This window comes from Eptesicus fuscus, chromosome 11 (assembly GCF_027574615.1).
Source record: "Eptesicus fuscus isolate TK198812 chromosome 11, DD_ASM_mEF_20220401, whole genome shotgun sequence".
Lineage (NCBI taxonomy): Eukaryota > Metazoa > Chordata > Mammalia > Chiroptera > Vespertilionidae > Eptesicus > Eptesicus fuscus.
Window position 1 is genome coordinate 47,011,609 of NC_072483.1, and position 16,219 is coordinate 47,027,827.

At 46.7% G+C, this 16,219-nt stretch overlaps 1 protein-coding gene across 4 annotated transcripts in view; it reads left to right on the plus strand.

Annotated features, from left to right (window-relative positions):
- The window catches only part of UBR3 (ubiquitin protein ligase E3 component n-recognin 3), a 186,382-nt gene that overhangs the window by 15,060 nt on the left and 155,103 nt on the right, over nt 1-16,219 (plus strand). The gene's annotated exons all lie outside the window — the stretch shown is intronic.

Genomic DNA, 16,219 nt, shown 5'->3' on the forward strand with positions numbered 1-16,219 from the left:
CTTTTACATTTTCAATTCTATGGTTATACATCATTTGGATCCTTGTAGAAGATGGAGTTAACATTAATGTGCAAGAATTGGCTGCTTGGTTTTATAAATAAAGTTTTATTGGAACAAATCACACTCATTTATTTATGTTGTTCATGGTTGCTTTCACTCGACAGACAGACTTGAGTAGTTGCTACAGAGACTATTTGCCTCTCAAAGCCTAAAATATGTACTATCTGGCCTATAAGAAAAACATTGTGGACTTATATAATAGAACCATGTTTTTTTGTTTTTTTTTAATCTAAAAATGCATATTGTGCTGCGACCTGCATGGCTAGGGTTCAGGACCTGAAGGAGGGGCCGATGCACAAATGAAAATACCATAAAAGAAATATGAATTTAGAAGGTATGGGGGGCCAGGTGGAGACCTCTGTCTTGGAGAGGCACACCGAAACCTGGCATTATCTGCTTTTTATTCAGTTTTAGATACACATCTTGCCTTAGTAAAGCACGGCAAACAGGTAGCAGACAGACCATGTCTAAGGTCAATAAAGATCAGTAAAGATCAGTAAGGTCCAGTAAACATTTACTTTGAGGCTATTAGGTCAGGAAATTGCTTCGAGCCACCACTATCTCAACATGGAACAATCGGTGCTTAGCCTCAGCCTGCTAACGCCCAAGGTCCATCGGCCTTCCACGTTCCTTGATGCACTCTTATGATAGTATCAGCAGTGGGTGGCTTCCCGCAGTATTCTTTCCCAACTAATTAAGATTATTAGCAAACCTGGGCAGGAGACTGTTTCTGAGGACTTTCCATTTTGTTAAGCAATGCCTCATTATAATAGATCAGGGTTATTATAAGCAATGAGCAGTGTCTTTTTGTCAGGTAGTTTACAGAGCTGTGCTGATTCTTAAAATGTGAGTACATTTTCTTTTTCCCTATAAAGGGACTTAGTTTCTCTTTGAAATTTGCATGAATTTATGTGTGTTGTTCATGTGTATCTACCTAATAAAAGAGTGACATGCTAATTGACCGTACCTTCATGACACCCACCAGCCAATCAGGAGTGAGTATGCAAATTAACCCAACAAAGATGGGTGGGTTAATTTGCATACACAGGTGCCGAGCGGCCGGGGGTGGGACGCTTGTGGCATCGCCATGACGACGACGCAGGCATTCTGCACCACCCCAGCTGCTCCTGGCCTCTGGGCAGCGTGGGAAGGCAGAAAAGCGGCTCTGGGCAGGAGCGGAAAGGTTGCTCCAACCAGAGTGAAGGCAGTGCCAGCAGCCAGGGGAATGAAGGCCCATTCTTGCACGAATCTTCATTTGTGCATCGGGCCACTAGTATGTATATATGCATAGGAGAGAATGAGAAAGAGAAGAAAAGGAGAAGTCTGGTAAATAATTCTGGTTGCGTTCTGGCCAGTGTGACTCGGATGAGCGTTGTCTCATGCACCGAAGGGTTGCTGGTTCGATTCTGGTCAGGGTACATGCTCAGGTTGCAGGTTTGATCCCTGGTTGGGTGCGGCAGCCTATTGATGTTTCTCTCTCTCTCCCTTTCCCTTCCTCTCTCTATAATAAATAAAAATATATTAAAAAAATTCTGGTTGAAGGGTCCCCTGAGTACAGGTTTTTCCTGCTATGAGAAAATAGAGTATTCCTATGAAATCTTCTGTAAGCAGAAATGGTACAAAGTGAAAAAGCAATTACCATTAATTTATATGGAAATTTTTTGAGTATTCTTAGATCCCCCAAATAACCTACCAAATCGTACCAGATAATACACAAAACCTAAAATAACACCAACAGTATTAAAAACAGGAATGATATAAGTACACAGCCTATATAAAGTACAAATAATGTATGTATGGTATAGTTTGCCTTACTAGATTTGGGAAGACAGCGAGCACACTGGAAAGTGAGAGGTGGTGATGATGCTGTATTAGGCAGAGTTGATGGAGGTTGGGGTAGTGGGAGGTAGGTGTAGAAGAGAGAGGCAGAGGGTCATCTGTTAACATCTCATCATTGTCTGAATCATCAGGGCAGGCAGATTATGTCTGCTTTTCTTAATATTGAAAGTTGAGGTCCAAGGTTAGTTGCTGTCGCTGATGTGGAAGGCTTGATATACTACAATATACTTGTCTGCTTAGCATGACACATTTTTCTATCATACAATTCTTTGTAGGCTCAAAACATCCTGCAAACCTGTCCTAAACCTACATGCCCTTTCAAAATTAAAGTCATACTTTTCTGTAGTCATTGCAGCATGGTCATTCATAGTGAAAATCTCATGCAAGTGCTTCACCTTCAGTTCCTGGATGACTTCATTTTCGGGCCATTTGCTATTGCATTAGCTTTTGGTTCATATCCTTTCCTCTTGCAATTGCATTAGTTTTTAATCTGTAAGTTGTTGGTCATGGGATGCCAAAACCTCTTCAACATCATTTTTTTTTAGTTTTTGTTTGTTACTCCTTCCCGAGGATATTTTGCCCATTGATTTTTAGAGAGAGTGGAAAGGAGGAAAGAAAAGGAGGAGGAAGGGAAGGAAAAGGAAAGGGAGGAGGGAGGGAGGGAGGGAGAGAGAGAAAGACAAAGAGAGAGAAACATTGATGAGAGACACATATCAATTGGTTTTTTCCCCGCACATGCCTTACCAGGGGTCAGGGACTGAACCTGCAACCCAGGTACGCGCCCTTGACTGGAATTCAAACCTTTAGTGCATGGGCTGACGCTCTAACCATTGAGCAACACGGGCCAGAGCCAACATCATCTTTATTAGCTTCCACAAACCCACCCTTCATTAAAAAACTTTATTGTTCAAAGTATTACATATGTCCCCTTTTTTCTCCAATTGACACCTTATAACCCACCCCTGTCCCCTGCCCCAGACTTCCACCACCCTATTGTCTGTGTCCATGGGTTATGCATATATGCATACAAGTTATTTGGTTGATCTCTTCCCACCCACCACCGCCCTCCCTCTGAGGTTCTACAATCTGTTCCATGCTTCTATATCTCTGGATCTATTTTGTTCACCAGTTTATTTTGTTCATTAGATTACACATATGAGTGAGATCCTTGTCTTTCTCTGACTGGCTTATTTCGCTTAGCATAATACTCTTCAGGTCCCTCTATGCTGTCTCAAAGGGTAGGAGATCCTTCTTTTTTACTGCTGCATAATCTTCCATGGTGTAAATGTACCACAGCTTTTTTTTTTTTTTAATCTATTTTATTGATTTTTTACAGAGAGGAAGGGAGAGGGACAGAGAGATAGAAACATTGATGAGAGGGAAACATCCATCAGCTGCCTCCTGCACACCCCCTACTGGGGATGTGCCCACAACCAAGGTATATGCCCTTGACTGGAATTGAACCTGGGACCCTTCAGTCCGCAGGCTGACGCTCTCTATCCACTGAGACAAACGGGTTAGGGCTACCACAGCTTTTTTATCCGTTCATCTACTGACAGACATTTGGACTGTTGCCACATCTTAACTATTGTAAATTGTGCTGCTATGGGTGTGCATACATTCTTTCTGATTGGTGTTTTAGGTTTCTTAGGCTTGAGCATCACTTCATGCATCAAGAGGTTGCCATTTTGATTCCTGGCCAGGGCACATGCCTGGGTTACAGTCTTGATCCCTAGTAGGGGAAGTGCAAGAGGCAGCTGATCGATATTTGTCTCTCTCCCTCTCTATTCCTCTCTCTAAAATAAATAAAACATATTTAAAAAATTGTTCATTGCTTTGTGACAGTTTCTTCCAAATGCATTTCTCATTCAGACTGGTAGCCCATTGAGAGCATCCCCAAGGTGGGTGATTGCCAATTTTATTTTTTTTTATTTTTTATTTTTTTTTTTTTTTGTTTTTTTTTTTAAATTTCTTTATTGATTAAGGTGTCACATATTTGTCCTCATCCCCCCATTCCCATCCCACCCCTCTCCCCACGCATGCCCCAACCCCCTGTTGAACTCAACCGTTGGATAGGCTTATATGCATGCATACAGGTCCTTTGGTTGAACTCTCCCCCTCCCCCCACCCTCCCCCTACCCTCCCCTATCCTCCCTCTGAGGCCCGATAGTCCGATTGATGCCTCCTTGCTTCTGGTTCTGTTCTTGTTCCTCAGTCTATGTTGTTCATCATTTCCCCTAGATGAGCGAGATCATATGTCACTAGATATATACTAATAAGAACTGAATGTGAGACGAGCAATAATAGTTATGCTGACAGGCAAATGAATCAATCTGTAGCGAGCTTCCCCCTGGACCAACAGTTCTTTTGAGACCCAATTTCAATGTCCAGTAGTTCCTTATGTGTACATGTCAGCACTGACCCCTCAGCTCTGGATGGTGGACAAATGGTGGTAATGGAGGTCCGACTCCCTCAGGTTTGGTCTCGGCCGAACCCAGGGGCACGGCGTCACCCGGACTAAAGGGCACGTGGCCTCACCCATACCCAAGGGGCGCGTGGTCTCACCCGGGCCTGGGACCCAGCCTCACCCGGATGGATCCAGGGGCGCACGGCCTCACCCGGACCCAGGATCTGGCTTCACCCGTACCCAGGGACGCTTGGCCTCTCCCAGACCCAGGGCCACTTGGGCTCACCCGGGCCTAGGTGCACGAGGCCTCATCCGGATCCAGGGACACATGGTCGCACAAGGACCCAGGGACGCTTGGCCTCTCCCAGACCCAGGGCCACTTGGGCTCACCCGGGCCTAGGTGTACGAGGCCTCACCCGGATCCTGGGACACATGGTCTCACCCGGACCCAGGGAAGCTTGGCCTCTCCCAGACCCAGGGCCACTTGGGCTCACCCGGGCCTAGGTGTCCCTGGAGGCCTCACCCGGATCCAGGGACACATGGTCGCACCCGGACCCAGGGACGCTTGGCCTCTTCCAGACCCAGGGCCACTTGGGCTCACCCGGGCCTAGGTGCACGAGGCCTCACCCGGATCCAGGGACACATGGTCTCACCCGGACCCAGGGACGCTAGGCCTCTCCCAGACCCAGGGGCACGTGGCCTCACCCGGGCCTAGGTGCACGAGGCCTCATCCGGCTCCAGGGACACATGGTCGCACCCGGACCCAGGGACGCTTGGCCTCTCCCAGACCCAGGGCCACTTGGGCTCACCCGGGCCTAGGTGCACGAGGCCTCACCCGGATCCAGGGACACATGGTCTCACCCGGACCCAGGGACGCTTGGCCTCTCCCAGACCCAGGGCCACTTGGGCTCACCCGGGCCTAGGTGCACGAGGCCTCACCCGGATCCTGGGACACATGGTCTCACCCGGACCCAGGGACGCTTGGCCTCTCCCAGACCCAGGGCCACTTGGGCTCACCCGGGCCTAGGTGCACGAGGCCTCACCCGGATCCAGGGACACATGGTCTCACCCGGACCCAGGGACGCTTGGCCTCTCCCAGACCCAGGGCCACTTGGGCTCACCCGGGCCTAGGTGCACGAGGCCTCACCCGGATCCAGGGACACATGGTCTCACCCGGACCCAGGGACGCTTGGCCTCTCCCAGACCCAGGGGCACGTGGCCTCTCCCGGGCCTAGGTGCACGAGGCCTCATCCGGCTCAAGGGACACATGGTCGCACCCGGACCCAGGGACGCTTGGCCTCTCCCAGACCCAGGGCCACTTGGGCTCACCCGGGTCTAGGTGCACGAGGCCTCACCCGGATCCAGGGACACATGGTCTCACCCGGACCCAGGGACGCTTGGCCTCTCAGACCCCGGGGCACGTGACCTCACCCATGCCTAGGTGCACGAGGTCTCACCCGGATCCAGGGACACACGGTCTCACCCGGACCCAGGGACGCCTGGCCTCCCCCAGACCCAGGGGCACGTGGCCTCACCCGGGCCTAGGCGCACGAGGCCTCACCCGGATCCAGGGACACACGGTCTCACCCGGACCCAGGGATGCCTGGCCTCCCCCAGACCCAGGGGCACGTGGCCTCACCCGGGCCTAGGTGCACGAGGCCTCACCCGGATCCAGGGACACACGGTCTCACCCGGACCCAGGGACGCCTGGCCTCCCCCAGACCCAGGGGCACGCGGCCCCACCCGGGCCTAGGTGCACGAGGCCCCACCCGGATCCAGGGACACATGGTCTCGCCCGGACCTAGGGGTGTGTGGCCTCTCTCAGACCCAGGGGCACGTGGCCTCACCTGGACCTAGGTGCACGAAGCCACCCGGACCCAGGGGCGCATTACCTCTCTCAGACCCCTGGTCGCGTGGTCTCACCCGGATCCAGGGGCTCACGGCCTCACCCGTACTCGGGACCCAGCCTTACCCGGATCCAGGGGCCCACGGCCTCACCCGGACCCAGGGTTCAGATTCGCCCGGACCCAGGGGCACATGGCCTCACCCGAACCCGGAGTCCAGCTTCACCTGGACCCAGGGGCGCGTGGCCTCACCCAAACCCAGGGGCGTGAGGCCTCACCTAGACCCAGAGGCGTGTGACCACATCTGAGCCCAGAGGCTCGCAGGCTCGCCTGGACTCGGGTCTCAGCGGGGTTTCGTCTTCTTGATCCCAATTCCTGTTGGTCAATTCCCTCTCAGCAATTCCTTCGGTCATTTTCTCAGAGCTCCAGGGCGGCTGCCGCAGAACTCGTTGGGCGGCGGGCTCGGCAAGGCTCCGGTGTGCCCGGTGCCCGGCGGTGGGCTGGTCCGGTGTCGCTGCGTCGGCCCTTGGGTCTGCAACGGTGGCCAGTCGCTGAGCGTGCGCACCTGGCCACTTCGGGGCATTGAGATTCTTGAAGGACTCGGAGGTCAGCAAGCACGGAGTCTCCCACCCCATGTCTCCCAGGGGCTCGTCTGTCCGTGCTCAGCAGCGAGTGGAGCCGTCCCCTCAGCCGGAGACCGCCGGGGGAACTGTGCCGAGCACGTTCCAGGCCACCATTGTGTCGCCTGAGCCATAGTTCTTAAAGTGTGGACTTTGGGTCACCAGCATCAGCATCATCCTGCGTACCCCTCTCTTTTATTCTAGTTGTAGAGCATCTGCTCAGCCAGCCCCCCGGTCTTTCTGGCTGGTGTCTGCTCTGCTCTCCCGTCGTAGTCTCAATATTGTTGTGGTAGGCAACGATCAGGCTGCCGCCCTATGTCTCCATCTTGGTCCTCCTTTGTACAGTTAAGTCTTGATTGTTGTTGGTGTCACTGGGAGGAATTGTCCTGCAGGCCAATTGGCCGTGAGGACCCTCTTTGTCTATATAGGAAGAGTTGCTGTGCAGGAGACATGTTTGTGGGCCGGGTCTTGATGCAGCAATGCCTTGGCGCTCACTGAGTCTGCCTCTAGAATGCCTCCCTTATGCAAGTGATTGAAATCTGGTGTCATCTCCCACCAACCACTAGATGCCCTCGTTTCTGGGTCTCCAATGTAGTGTGGGTCAGCCACTACCTGAGGCACTCAGCAGGAAAAAGCTTCTGCTCAGCTTGGCTGGGGCGGAGCTACAGGGTGGAGCCTACAACCTTGGCTTCCTGTCAGCCCCGCCCTATGAGGCTCCTGTGTCTGTGTCCCTCTGTATTCCTTGCAAACACCTCTGAGAGAAACGCGCCCTGGAGTTTCGCCCACTGCCAAACAGTCCAGTCCCTCCCCTAATGAATCTGGACTCCCAGATTCTCGCCTGGAACTGGGTTTCAGTGTAGTTGGAACTGGGTCTCAGCGCAGTCTGGCGTCCCTGTCTCCTTCCCAGCAGGGCCACCCAGTGGCGCAGGCAAAAGTCCGTCCTCTGCGCACCTTCCAGTGCGCGCGTCTGGAGCCGCCGCTTCTCTGTGCCTCCGCCACCACAGCCCAAATTCATTCCCCCAGCGTGCGCCTGGCTTCCCAGGGTTTCGCCCGGAACTGGGGTTCAGTGCAGTCGGAACTGGGGTTCAGCACGGTCCTGAGCTTATGTCTCCTTCCCGCTAGGGCAGTTCAGTGGAGCAGGCAACAGTCCGTCCTTTGCGCCCCTTCCCATGCGCGCCTCTGGAGCTCTGCCTTACCCCGCTCCTCTGTGCCTGCGCCCCACAGCCCAGATTCATTCCCCCAGCCTGCGCCTGGCTTCCCAGGGTTTCGCCCGGAACTGGCGCTCAGTGCAGTCGGAGCCGGCGCTTAGCGCTGCACGCCGGAGCCTTTATCTCCTTCCTGCCAGTGAACGCTGGCCAGGCCGTCAGCCGCCCCTTCCTCTCCGGCTCCATCCTCCCCGCAGGCGCGCGTGCTCGTGTCTCCGCCAGTTTCTCCATACCTCAGGCTTTTACTGCTCCCCCGATTGTCCCTGTGGCCTTCTCCTTCCCCCCAGCTGTGGGCATTTCAGTCCGCCAGCTCTCCTGTGGTTCTGGACGATGTCCGTTCTGACCTCTAGTTGTGCCTTTGAAATTGTTGTGCCCGGCTGCAGGTTAGGTCTTTCACCTATGCCGTGATTGCCAATTTTATATTGTACTCTTTCCAGATCTCCCGTGAAGATGCTTCAGAGTTGCCCTTTCTGTCAATGGCACTTACAATAAAACACATTGCATTTTTCATATGATTAGCCCTAATTGTGCTTTTAGGCTTTGGTTACATGGTGGCAGCAACTGTATTGTATTCAGCAGTAGGAACACAACATAAATGTTACCACCATACTTGGTAATGCCTGGTGGGTGATCAGCACACTTACTACCAGAAAACACCTATTATCGAGGTTAGTTTCTTTAAGGTATTTTTCAGCAAAAGGACTAATATATCTACTCGTGTATTCAGAAAAATATCACTTTGTTATTCGGACTGATTACATGTGAATGAAACAATAGGAAGTATATATTTTTATCAACACCTTTAAGTGCCTTCTATTTTTCTGAATGGCTCTACCACAGCTCACTGCAAAACAAACATTAAACACTGTTTTTGCTTTTTGACTTTTTTTTGTAAGAGCAAAAATTCTTTTTGTATTTCTTTTGGTTAGCAAAAACAGTTACATTAAAGTAAAGTGGTTTAAAGTGAAATTTTAAAAAACAGGGATACTGCCCTGGCCAGTTTGGCTCAGGGGATAGAGCATCGGCCTGTGAACTGAAAGGTCCCAGGTTTGATTCCGGTCAAAGGCACATACCCGGGTTGTGGGCTTGATCCCCAGTGGGGGACTTGGAGGAGGCAGCCAATCCATGAGTCTCTCTCATTGTGGATGTTTCTATCTATCCCTCTTCCTTCCTCTCTGAAATCAATTAAAAAAATATATATAAAAACAAGGATACTTCTATATAGTTCATTAAAAAAAATAGAAACAAACCTATAAGGTAGGTGTTCTTTATCTCTGAAATTGTTATTGTAATGTGTTATAGTTAATATTTTTCATTATTTACTCATATTACTCTCTTGTAATTAGGTACTCTGAAAGAAAAGATGTTTAGGTTTTTATAAACCAGAACTTTAACACTAGTTAACCCTTCTCATTGAGAAAAAGGACAGTGGTACTTTCTATTAAGTTTATTTGGAGTAATATTGAGAAGGGTTTTTAACTCAGATTCTGAGTTTCTGTATTAGTATATCTTAAATGTTTTTATGTTATCAAATTTATATACTTAAGAAAGTGTGTATAAAATGTATATGCACAGTTTAAACTATTTTAGTAAAATATGCACCAGTATCTACTTTAAGTAATCCTGCCTAATAATAGACAAATATGCAAATTGACCATACCTCCGACATACCCACAAGCCACGCCCACCACCCAATCAGAGGGAGCATGCAAATTAACCCAAACCAAGATGGCTACAGCCACAGAGAGCAAGGTTTCCTAGGTAACAGATGAAGCCAAGCTTTCCGCCTGCCCTTGCCAGGCCTAAGCCTCCACTCAAGCTACAAAGTTTCAATTATAGAAGGTAAACAAATTCAAACAAATGACGGCAGAGTGGAGCTTGAGAGAGCAGGCCAGGGTTGCCGCCGGCAACAGGGGAAGCAAAGCTTTCCGCACACCCTGGCCGGGCCCACCCGCTTAAGGCTACAAAGTTTTAATTATAACCCCAACAGAAATGGCTGCCGGCCTCGGAGGGAGCCCCAGGCTTGGCTCCGCTCCAGGCTACAAAGTTTCAATTGTAGAAGGAAAATAAATTCCAGATACCAGGGCCTCCGCTTGGGTTGCCAGGGGGTGTGGCCGGCCTGCAAACCACCACAGGCCCCTCTCTCAGGTCGCCCCACGCCCCAAGGGAACCCCCACCTGATCCGGGACACCCTTCAGGGCAAACCAGCTGGCCCCCAGGTGCACCAGGCCTCTATCCTATCTAATAAAAGAGTAATATGCAGATTGATCATCACTGCAACACACAATATAGCTGCCCCCATGTGGTCAAAGATCCTGCCCCCATGTGGACACAAGATGGCCACCACAAGATGGCCAGCAGAAGAGGGCAGTTGGGAGGCACCCGGCCTGCAAGGGAGGGCAGTTGAGAAGGACCAGGCCTGCAAGGGAGGGCAGTTGGAGGTGATCAGCCCTGCAGGAGAGGGCAGTTAGGGGTGACCAGGCCGGGAGAGGAGGGAGGTTGGGGGCATACAGGCTGGCAGCAGAGTGGTTAGGAGGTGATCAGGCTGGCAGGCAGAAGCGGTTAGGGGCAATCAGGAAGGCAGGCAGGCAAGCAGTTGGGAGCCAGCAGTCCTGGATTGTGAGAGGGATGTCCGACTGCCCGTTTCCGGGATCGGGCCTAAACGGGCAGTAGGACATCCCTTGAGGGGTCCCATATTGGAGAGGGTACAGGCTGGGTTAAGGGACAACCCCCCTCTGTGCACGAATTTCGTGCACCGGGCCTCTAGTCTATAATAATAAAAGCATAATATGCTAACTAGACTGGACATCCTTCTGGACGACCTTCCGGACGAAGCCACGGCGGAGGCCGAGGCAGAGAAGGCCAAGGCAGAGGCAGCCGCCACTGCCGTGGTGGCGGGGGCTGAGCCCCTTGCACGACTTTTGTGCATCGGGCCTCTAGTAGATAACTAAATATTGATAAGTATGTGATATTACCTGAATTCTAATATGAAATGTATTTAAGGTAATGTAAAATCTCAAGGTGATGAAGAGTTTTTTAAACTAAAAAGAGCTATGAGATTAGAAAGTGGTTAGAAAGGTTCAGCCTTAATGCTTGTATTAAAATACTATATGTAATAGAGTATCTTTTTTTTACATTAAATTTTTTTTAAAAAAATTGAATTTTAGAGAGAGAGGAAGGGAGAAGGAGAGAGATAGAAACATTGATGAGAAACATCAACTGGCTGCCTCCTGCACGCCCCTACTGGGGATCAAGCCCACAACCCCGGCATGTACCCTGACTGGAAATCGAACCAATGTCCTCTTGGTTCATAGGTTGACGCAAAACGCCTGAACCATACCGGCCTGGCTATAATAGATTCTTTAAAAAAATATATATTTTTTTATTGATTTGAGAGAGGAAGGGGAGAAGGAGAGAGATAGAAACATCAATGATGGAGAGAATCAATCATTGTTCGGCTGCCTCCTGCACGCCCCACACTGGGGATCGAGCCCTCAACCTGAGAATATACCCTGACAGGGAATTGAACTGTGAACTCTGGGTTCATAGGTTGATGGCTCACTACTGACCCTCGCTAGCTGGGCTATAATAGATTCTTAAACTAAGAAAATTTCTCATTGTCATTTAATTTAATTAGAAGGACCATGCAACCTGATTTTCCCCTTAGCTTTATTGAGGTATAATCCTACCTAATAAAATGGTAATATGTACATTATCATCACTCTGCTACGCCCACGATTGGGCCAGCGGGAGGCACAGGGGGCGGGACTTGGGGTGGCCGGGGTAGCCGATTGGGCCAGCGGGACGCTGAGCTCGCATCGTGCCATGGCTGTACTGCGGAACAGAAGGGGCCTCTGGGGCAGTGAGCTCACGTCCTGCTGCGGACCATCAAAAGCAGGGGAGCTGGGTGCCTGTCTGCTCCGGCACCAGGCCTTTCAGAAGCCTCTGCCGAGCCGGAGGCTTCTGAAAGGCCTGGTGCACCAGCAGACAGGCACCCAGCTCCCCGCGATCGAAAGCGAAAGCGTGGGAGCTGGGTGCCTGTCTGCTCCAGCACCAGGCCTTTCGGAAGCCTCCGCTGCGCCAGAGGCTTCCGAAAGGCCTGGTGCACCAGCAGACAGGCACCCAGCTCCCCCGTGATCGAAAGCGAAAGCGTGTAGGGGACCTTACACGTGCATGATTCAGTCATGCACTGGGCCTCTAGTTGACAAATGAAACTGTATAAATTTAAGGTATATAATATGATGATTTGATATATGTGTATATTATAAAATGAATACCAACCACAATAAGGTTATTTAACACACCCCCACCTCACATGGTTACCTTCTTTCCTCAGTAAGTTTTTTTCAGTAAATTTCAACTATACAACACAGTATTGTTAACTGTAGTCACCATGCTGTACATTAGATCCCCACAAATTACTCACCTTTAAAAAAAATCTTTATTGTTGAAAGTATTACATAGGTCTTCCTTTTCCCCCATTAACCTCTTCCAGCCCTCTTCTGTCCCCCAAATTACTCATCTTATAACTGAAAGTTTGTACCCTATGTTCAATATAATTCCTCATTTTCCTCACCCTGCAGCCGCTGAAAACCACCATTGTACTCTGTTTCTATGAATTCAACTTTTTCAGATTTCCACATATAAGTGAAATCATACAGTATTCGTCTTTCTCTGTTTGACTTGTTTCACTTAGCATAATAATGCCCTCCAGGTTCATGCATGTTGTCACAAATGGCAGGATTTTCTTCTTTTTTATGGCTGAATGATATTCACACACACACAAACACACATGAACCTTGAACAACATAGGTTTGAACTGCACAGGTCCAAATATATGGGAATTTTTTTCAATAAATACTGTAAATGTATTTTTTCTTCCTATGATTTTGTTAATAATATTTTCTTGATCTAACTTTATTGTAAGAGTACAGTATATGATAATATAACACATAAAATATGTGTTAATTGATTATGTTATTGGTAAGGCTTGCAGTCAACAGTAGGCTATTAGTAGTTAAATTTTTGGGGAGGCAAAGCTATGCATATTTTTGACTGTGCAAGGAGTCAACATCACTAATTCTTGTATTGTTCAAGGGTCAGCTTTGTGTGTGTGTGTGTGTGTGTGTGTGTATGAGAGAGAGAGAGAGAGAGAGAGAGAGAGAGAGAGAGAGAGAGAGAGAGAGAGAGAGAGAGAGATCAGGTCCTCTGTCCATTTTAAAATTAGAGTTTTTTTTTTGGTTTTTTTTTTGCTGTTGAGTTGTATGAGTTTTTTATATAGTTTGGATATCAACCCCTTATCAGATAAATGATTTGCAAATATTTCCTCTCATTCCTTAGGTTACTTTTAATTTCATTGATTGATTATTTTGCTGTGTAGAAACTTTTTAGTTTGATGTAGTACCATTTGTTTATTTTTGCTTGTGTTGCTTGTATTTTTTTATGTCATATCTAAAAAATCATTGCCAAGGCATACATCAAGGAGCTTTTTCCCTATGTTTTTTTCTGGGAGTTTATGGTTTGTGGTATTTAAGTTTTTAATCCTACTTGAGTTAACTTTATGAGTGGTATAAGATAGTGATCCAATTTCATTCCTTTGTATGTGAATGTCCGGTTTTCCCATCACCATTTATTGAAGAGATTATCCTTTCTCCATTGTGTATTCTTGGCTTTCTTATTGAATATTAGTTGACTGTATATGCCTGAGCTTATTTCTGAGGTTTCTGTTCTGCCCCATTAATTTGTCTTTTTTTTTAAACCAATGCCATTCTGTTTTGATTACAATCACTTTCTGATATATTTGAAATTCGGAAGTACGATGCCTCTAACTTTGTTCTTTCTCAAGTTTGCTTTGGCTCTTTAGGGTTTTTGTGGTTTCATGTGAACTTTAGTGTTGTTTTTTTTTTTTATATTTCTGTGAAAAATGCTGTTGGAATTTTGCTAGGGATTGCATTGAATTTGTAGGTTGCTTTGGGTAGTATGGAGATCTTAACATCCATGAACACAGGATATCTTTCCATTTATTTGTGTCTTCTTTCATCAGTATTTCATAGTCTTCAATGCATAGATCTTTCACCTCCTTGGTTAAAATTATTTTTATGTATTTTATTATTTTTAATGCTATTGTAAATTGGATTTTTTTCTTAATTTCTCTTTCAGGTAGTTCATTATCTATATATGTAAAAGCCTAAGCGACCATTTGACTGTTTGGTAGCTATGATGTGCACTGACCACCAGGGGGCAGACGCTCAACACACAGGCATGGAAACATGGAACAGCTTGATGAATCTCAGAGGGAAGGGAAGAGGGAGGGTGAGAAGAGATTAACCTAAGATCTTATATGCATACTAGAGGCCCCGTGCACTGGGTTTCCTCAGCCTGGCCTGCGGGGATCGGGCCGAAACTGGCAGTCTGACATCCTCCGAGGGGTCCCAGATTGTGAGAGGGCACAGGCCAGGCTGAGGAAACCCACCGGTGTACAAATCTGTGCACCAGGCCTCTAGTTAGTATATAAAAATGCAGTTGAATTTTGATGTTGATTTTTTCAATATTAGTTCTAACAGATTTTTGGTATAGTTTTTAAGATTTTCTGATATAATGTCATCTCGTAAGCAAAGACAGTTTTACTTTTTTATTTCTAATTTGGATACCTTTTATTTCTTTTTCTTCCCTAGTTACTCTGGCAAGGACTTCCAGTGCTATCCTGAATAGAAGTGGGGAGATAGGGCACCCTGGTCTTCTTTCTAATCTTAGAAGAGAAGCTTTCAGTTTTTCAATATTAAGTATGATTTTAGCTGTGGCTTGTCATATATGGCCTTTATTATGTTGAGGTACATTCCCTCTGTCCCCAGTTGCTGATAATTTTTTTTAAACCATGATTGGATGTTGAATTTGCCAAATGATTTTTCTGCAACTGTTAAGATTATTATATAAATTTTATCCTTCCTTTTGTTAATCTGGTGTGTTACATTGATAGATTTCTGTATGTTGAACCAGGGATAAATCTTACATGATCTTTTAATGTGTTGTTTAATTTGGTTTGTTAGCATTTTTTTTTGAGAATTTTTGCATTAATATTCATCAGGGATGTTGGCCTGTAATATTCTTTTCCTCTAGTGTCCTTGTATTGCTTTGGTATCAACATAAGCAGCATTTCCTCCTCTTCAATATTTTGAAAGAGTGTGAGAAGGATTAGAGTTAATTCTTCTTTAAGTGTTTTATGAAATTCATCAGTGAAGTCATCTGGTCCTGGCCTTTTCTTGTTTGAGATTTTTTTGATTACTGATTTACTTTTCCTTACTTGTTATTGGTCTGTTTGGGTTTTTTATTTTCATTCATTCATTCATTCATTCATTCATTCATTCATATTAGATGGTTTGTTTGAGGAGTTTACCTATTTCTTCTAGGTCAGTGGTCGGCAAAATCATTAGTCAACAGAGCCAAATATCAACAGTACGATTGAAATTTCTTTTGAGAGCCAAATTTTTTAAACTTCTTCTAACACCACTTCTTCAAAATAGACTCGCCCAGGCCGTGGTATTTTGTGGAAGAGCCACACTCAAGGGGCCAAAGAGCCTCATGTGGCTCATGAGTCGCAATTTGCCGACCATGGTTCTAGGTTATCCAATTTGTTGGCGTATGATAGTTCATAGTAGTCTCTTATGATTCTTTGTATTTCTGTGGTATCAGTTGTAATTTCTCCTCTTTAATTTATAATTTTATTAATCGAATCATCTTGCTTTTCCTCTTATCTAGTCTAGCTAAGGATTTGTCTTTAAAAAAAATGAACTCCTAGTTTTATTGATCTTTTCTCTTTGTTTATTTTTGCTCTATTCTTTTTTCCATCCTATTGGTAATTTGGGCTTATTTTTTTCTTTTTTTTCTAGTTCCTTACTGTATCAAGTTAGGGTGTTCATTTGAGATCTTTCTTATTTTTTAATGTAGAACTTTATGAATGATACAAATTTTCCTTTTAGAATGTCTTTTACTTCATCCCATAGGCTTTGGTTTGTATTGCTTTAAGATATTTTTAAATTTTCCTTTTGATTTCTTTGACCCATTGGTTTAGGGGTGTGTTAATTTCCACATATTTGTGAGTATTCCAGTTTTCCTCTTTTTATTGATTTATAGTTTAATAACCTGTGGTTTCAGGTTAGATGTCTGATATAATTTCAATCTTCTTGACCTTTTTTTTTAAAAAAAAAAAAAACACCCACAGAATTCAGCTTTTTATTCAGTGTGTTA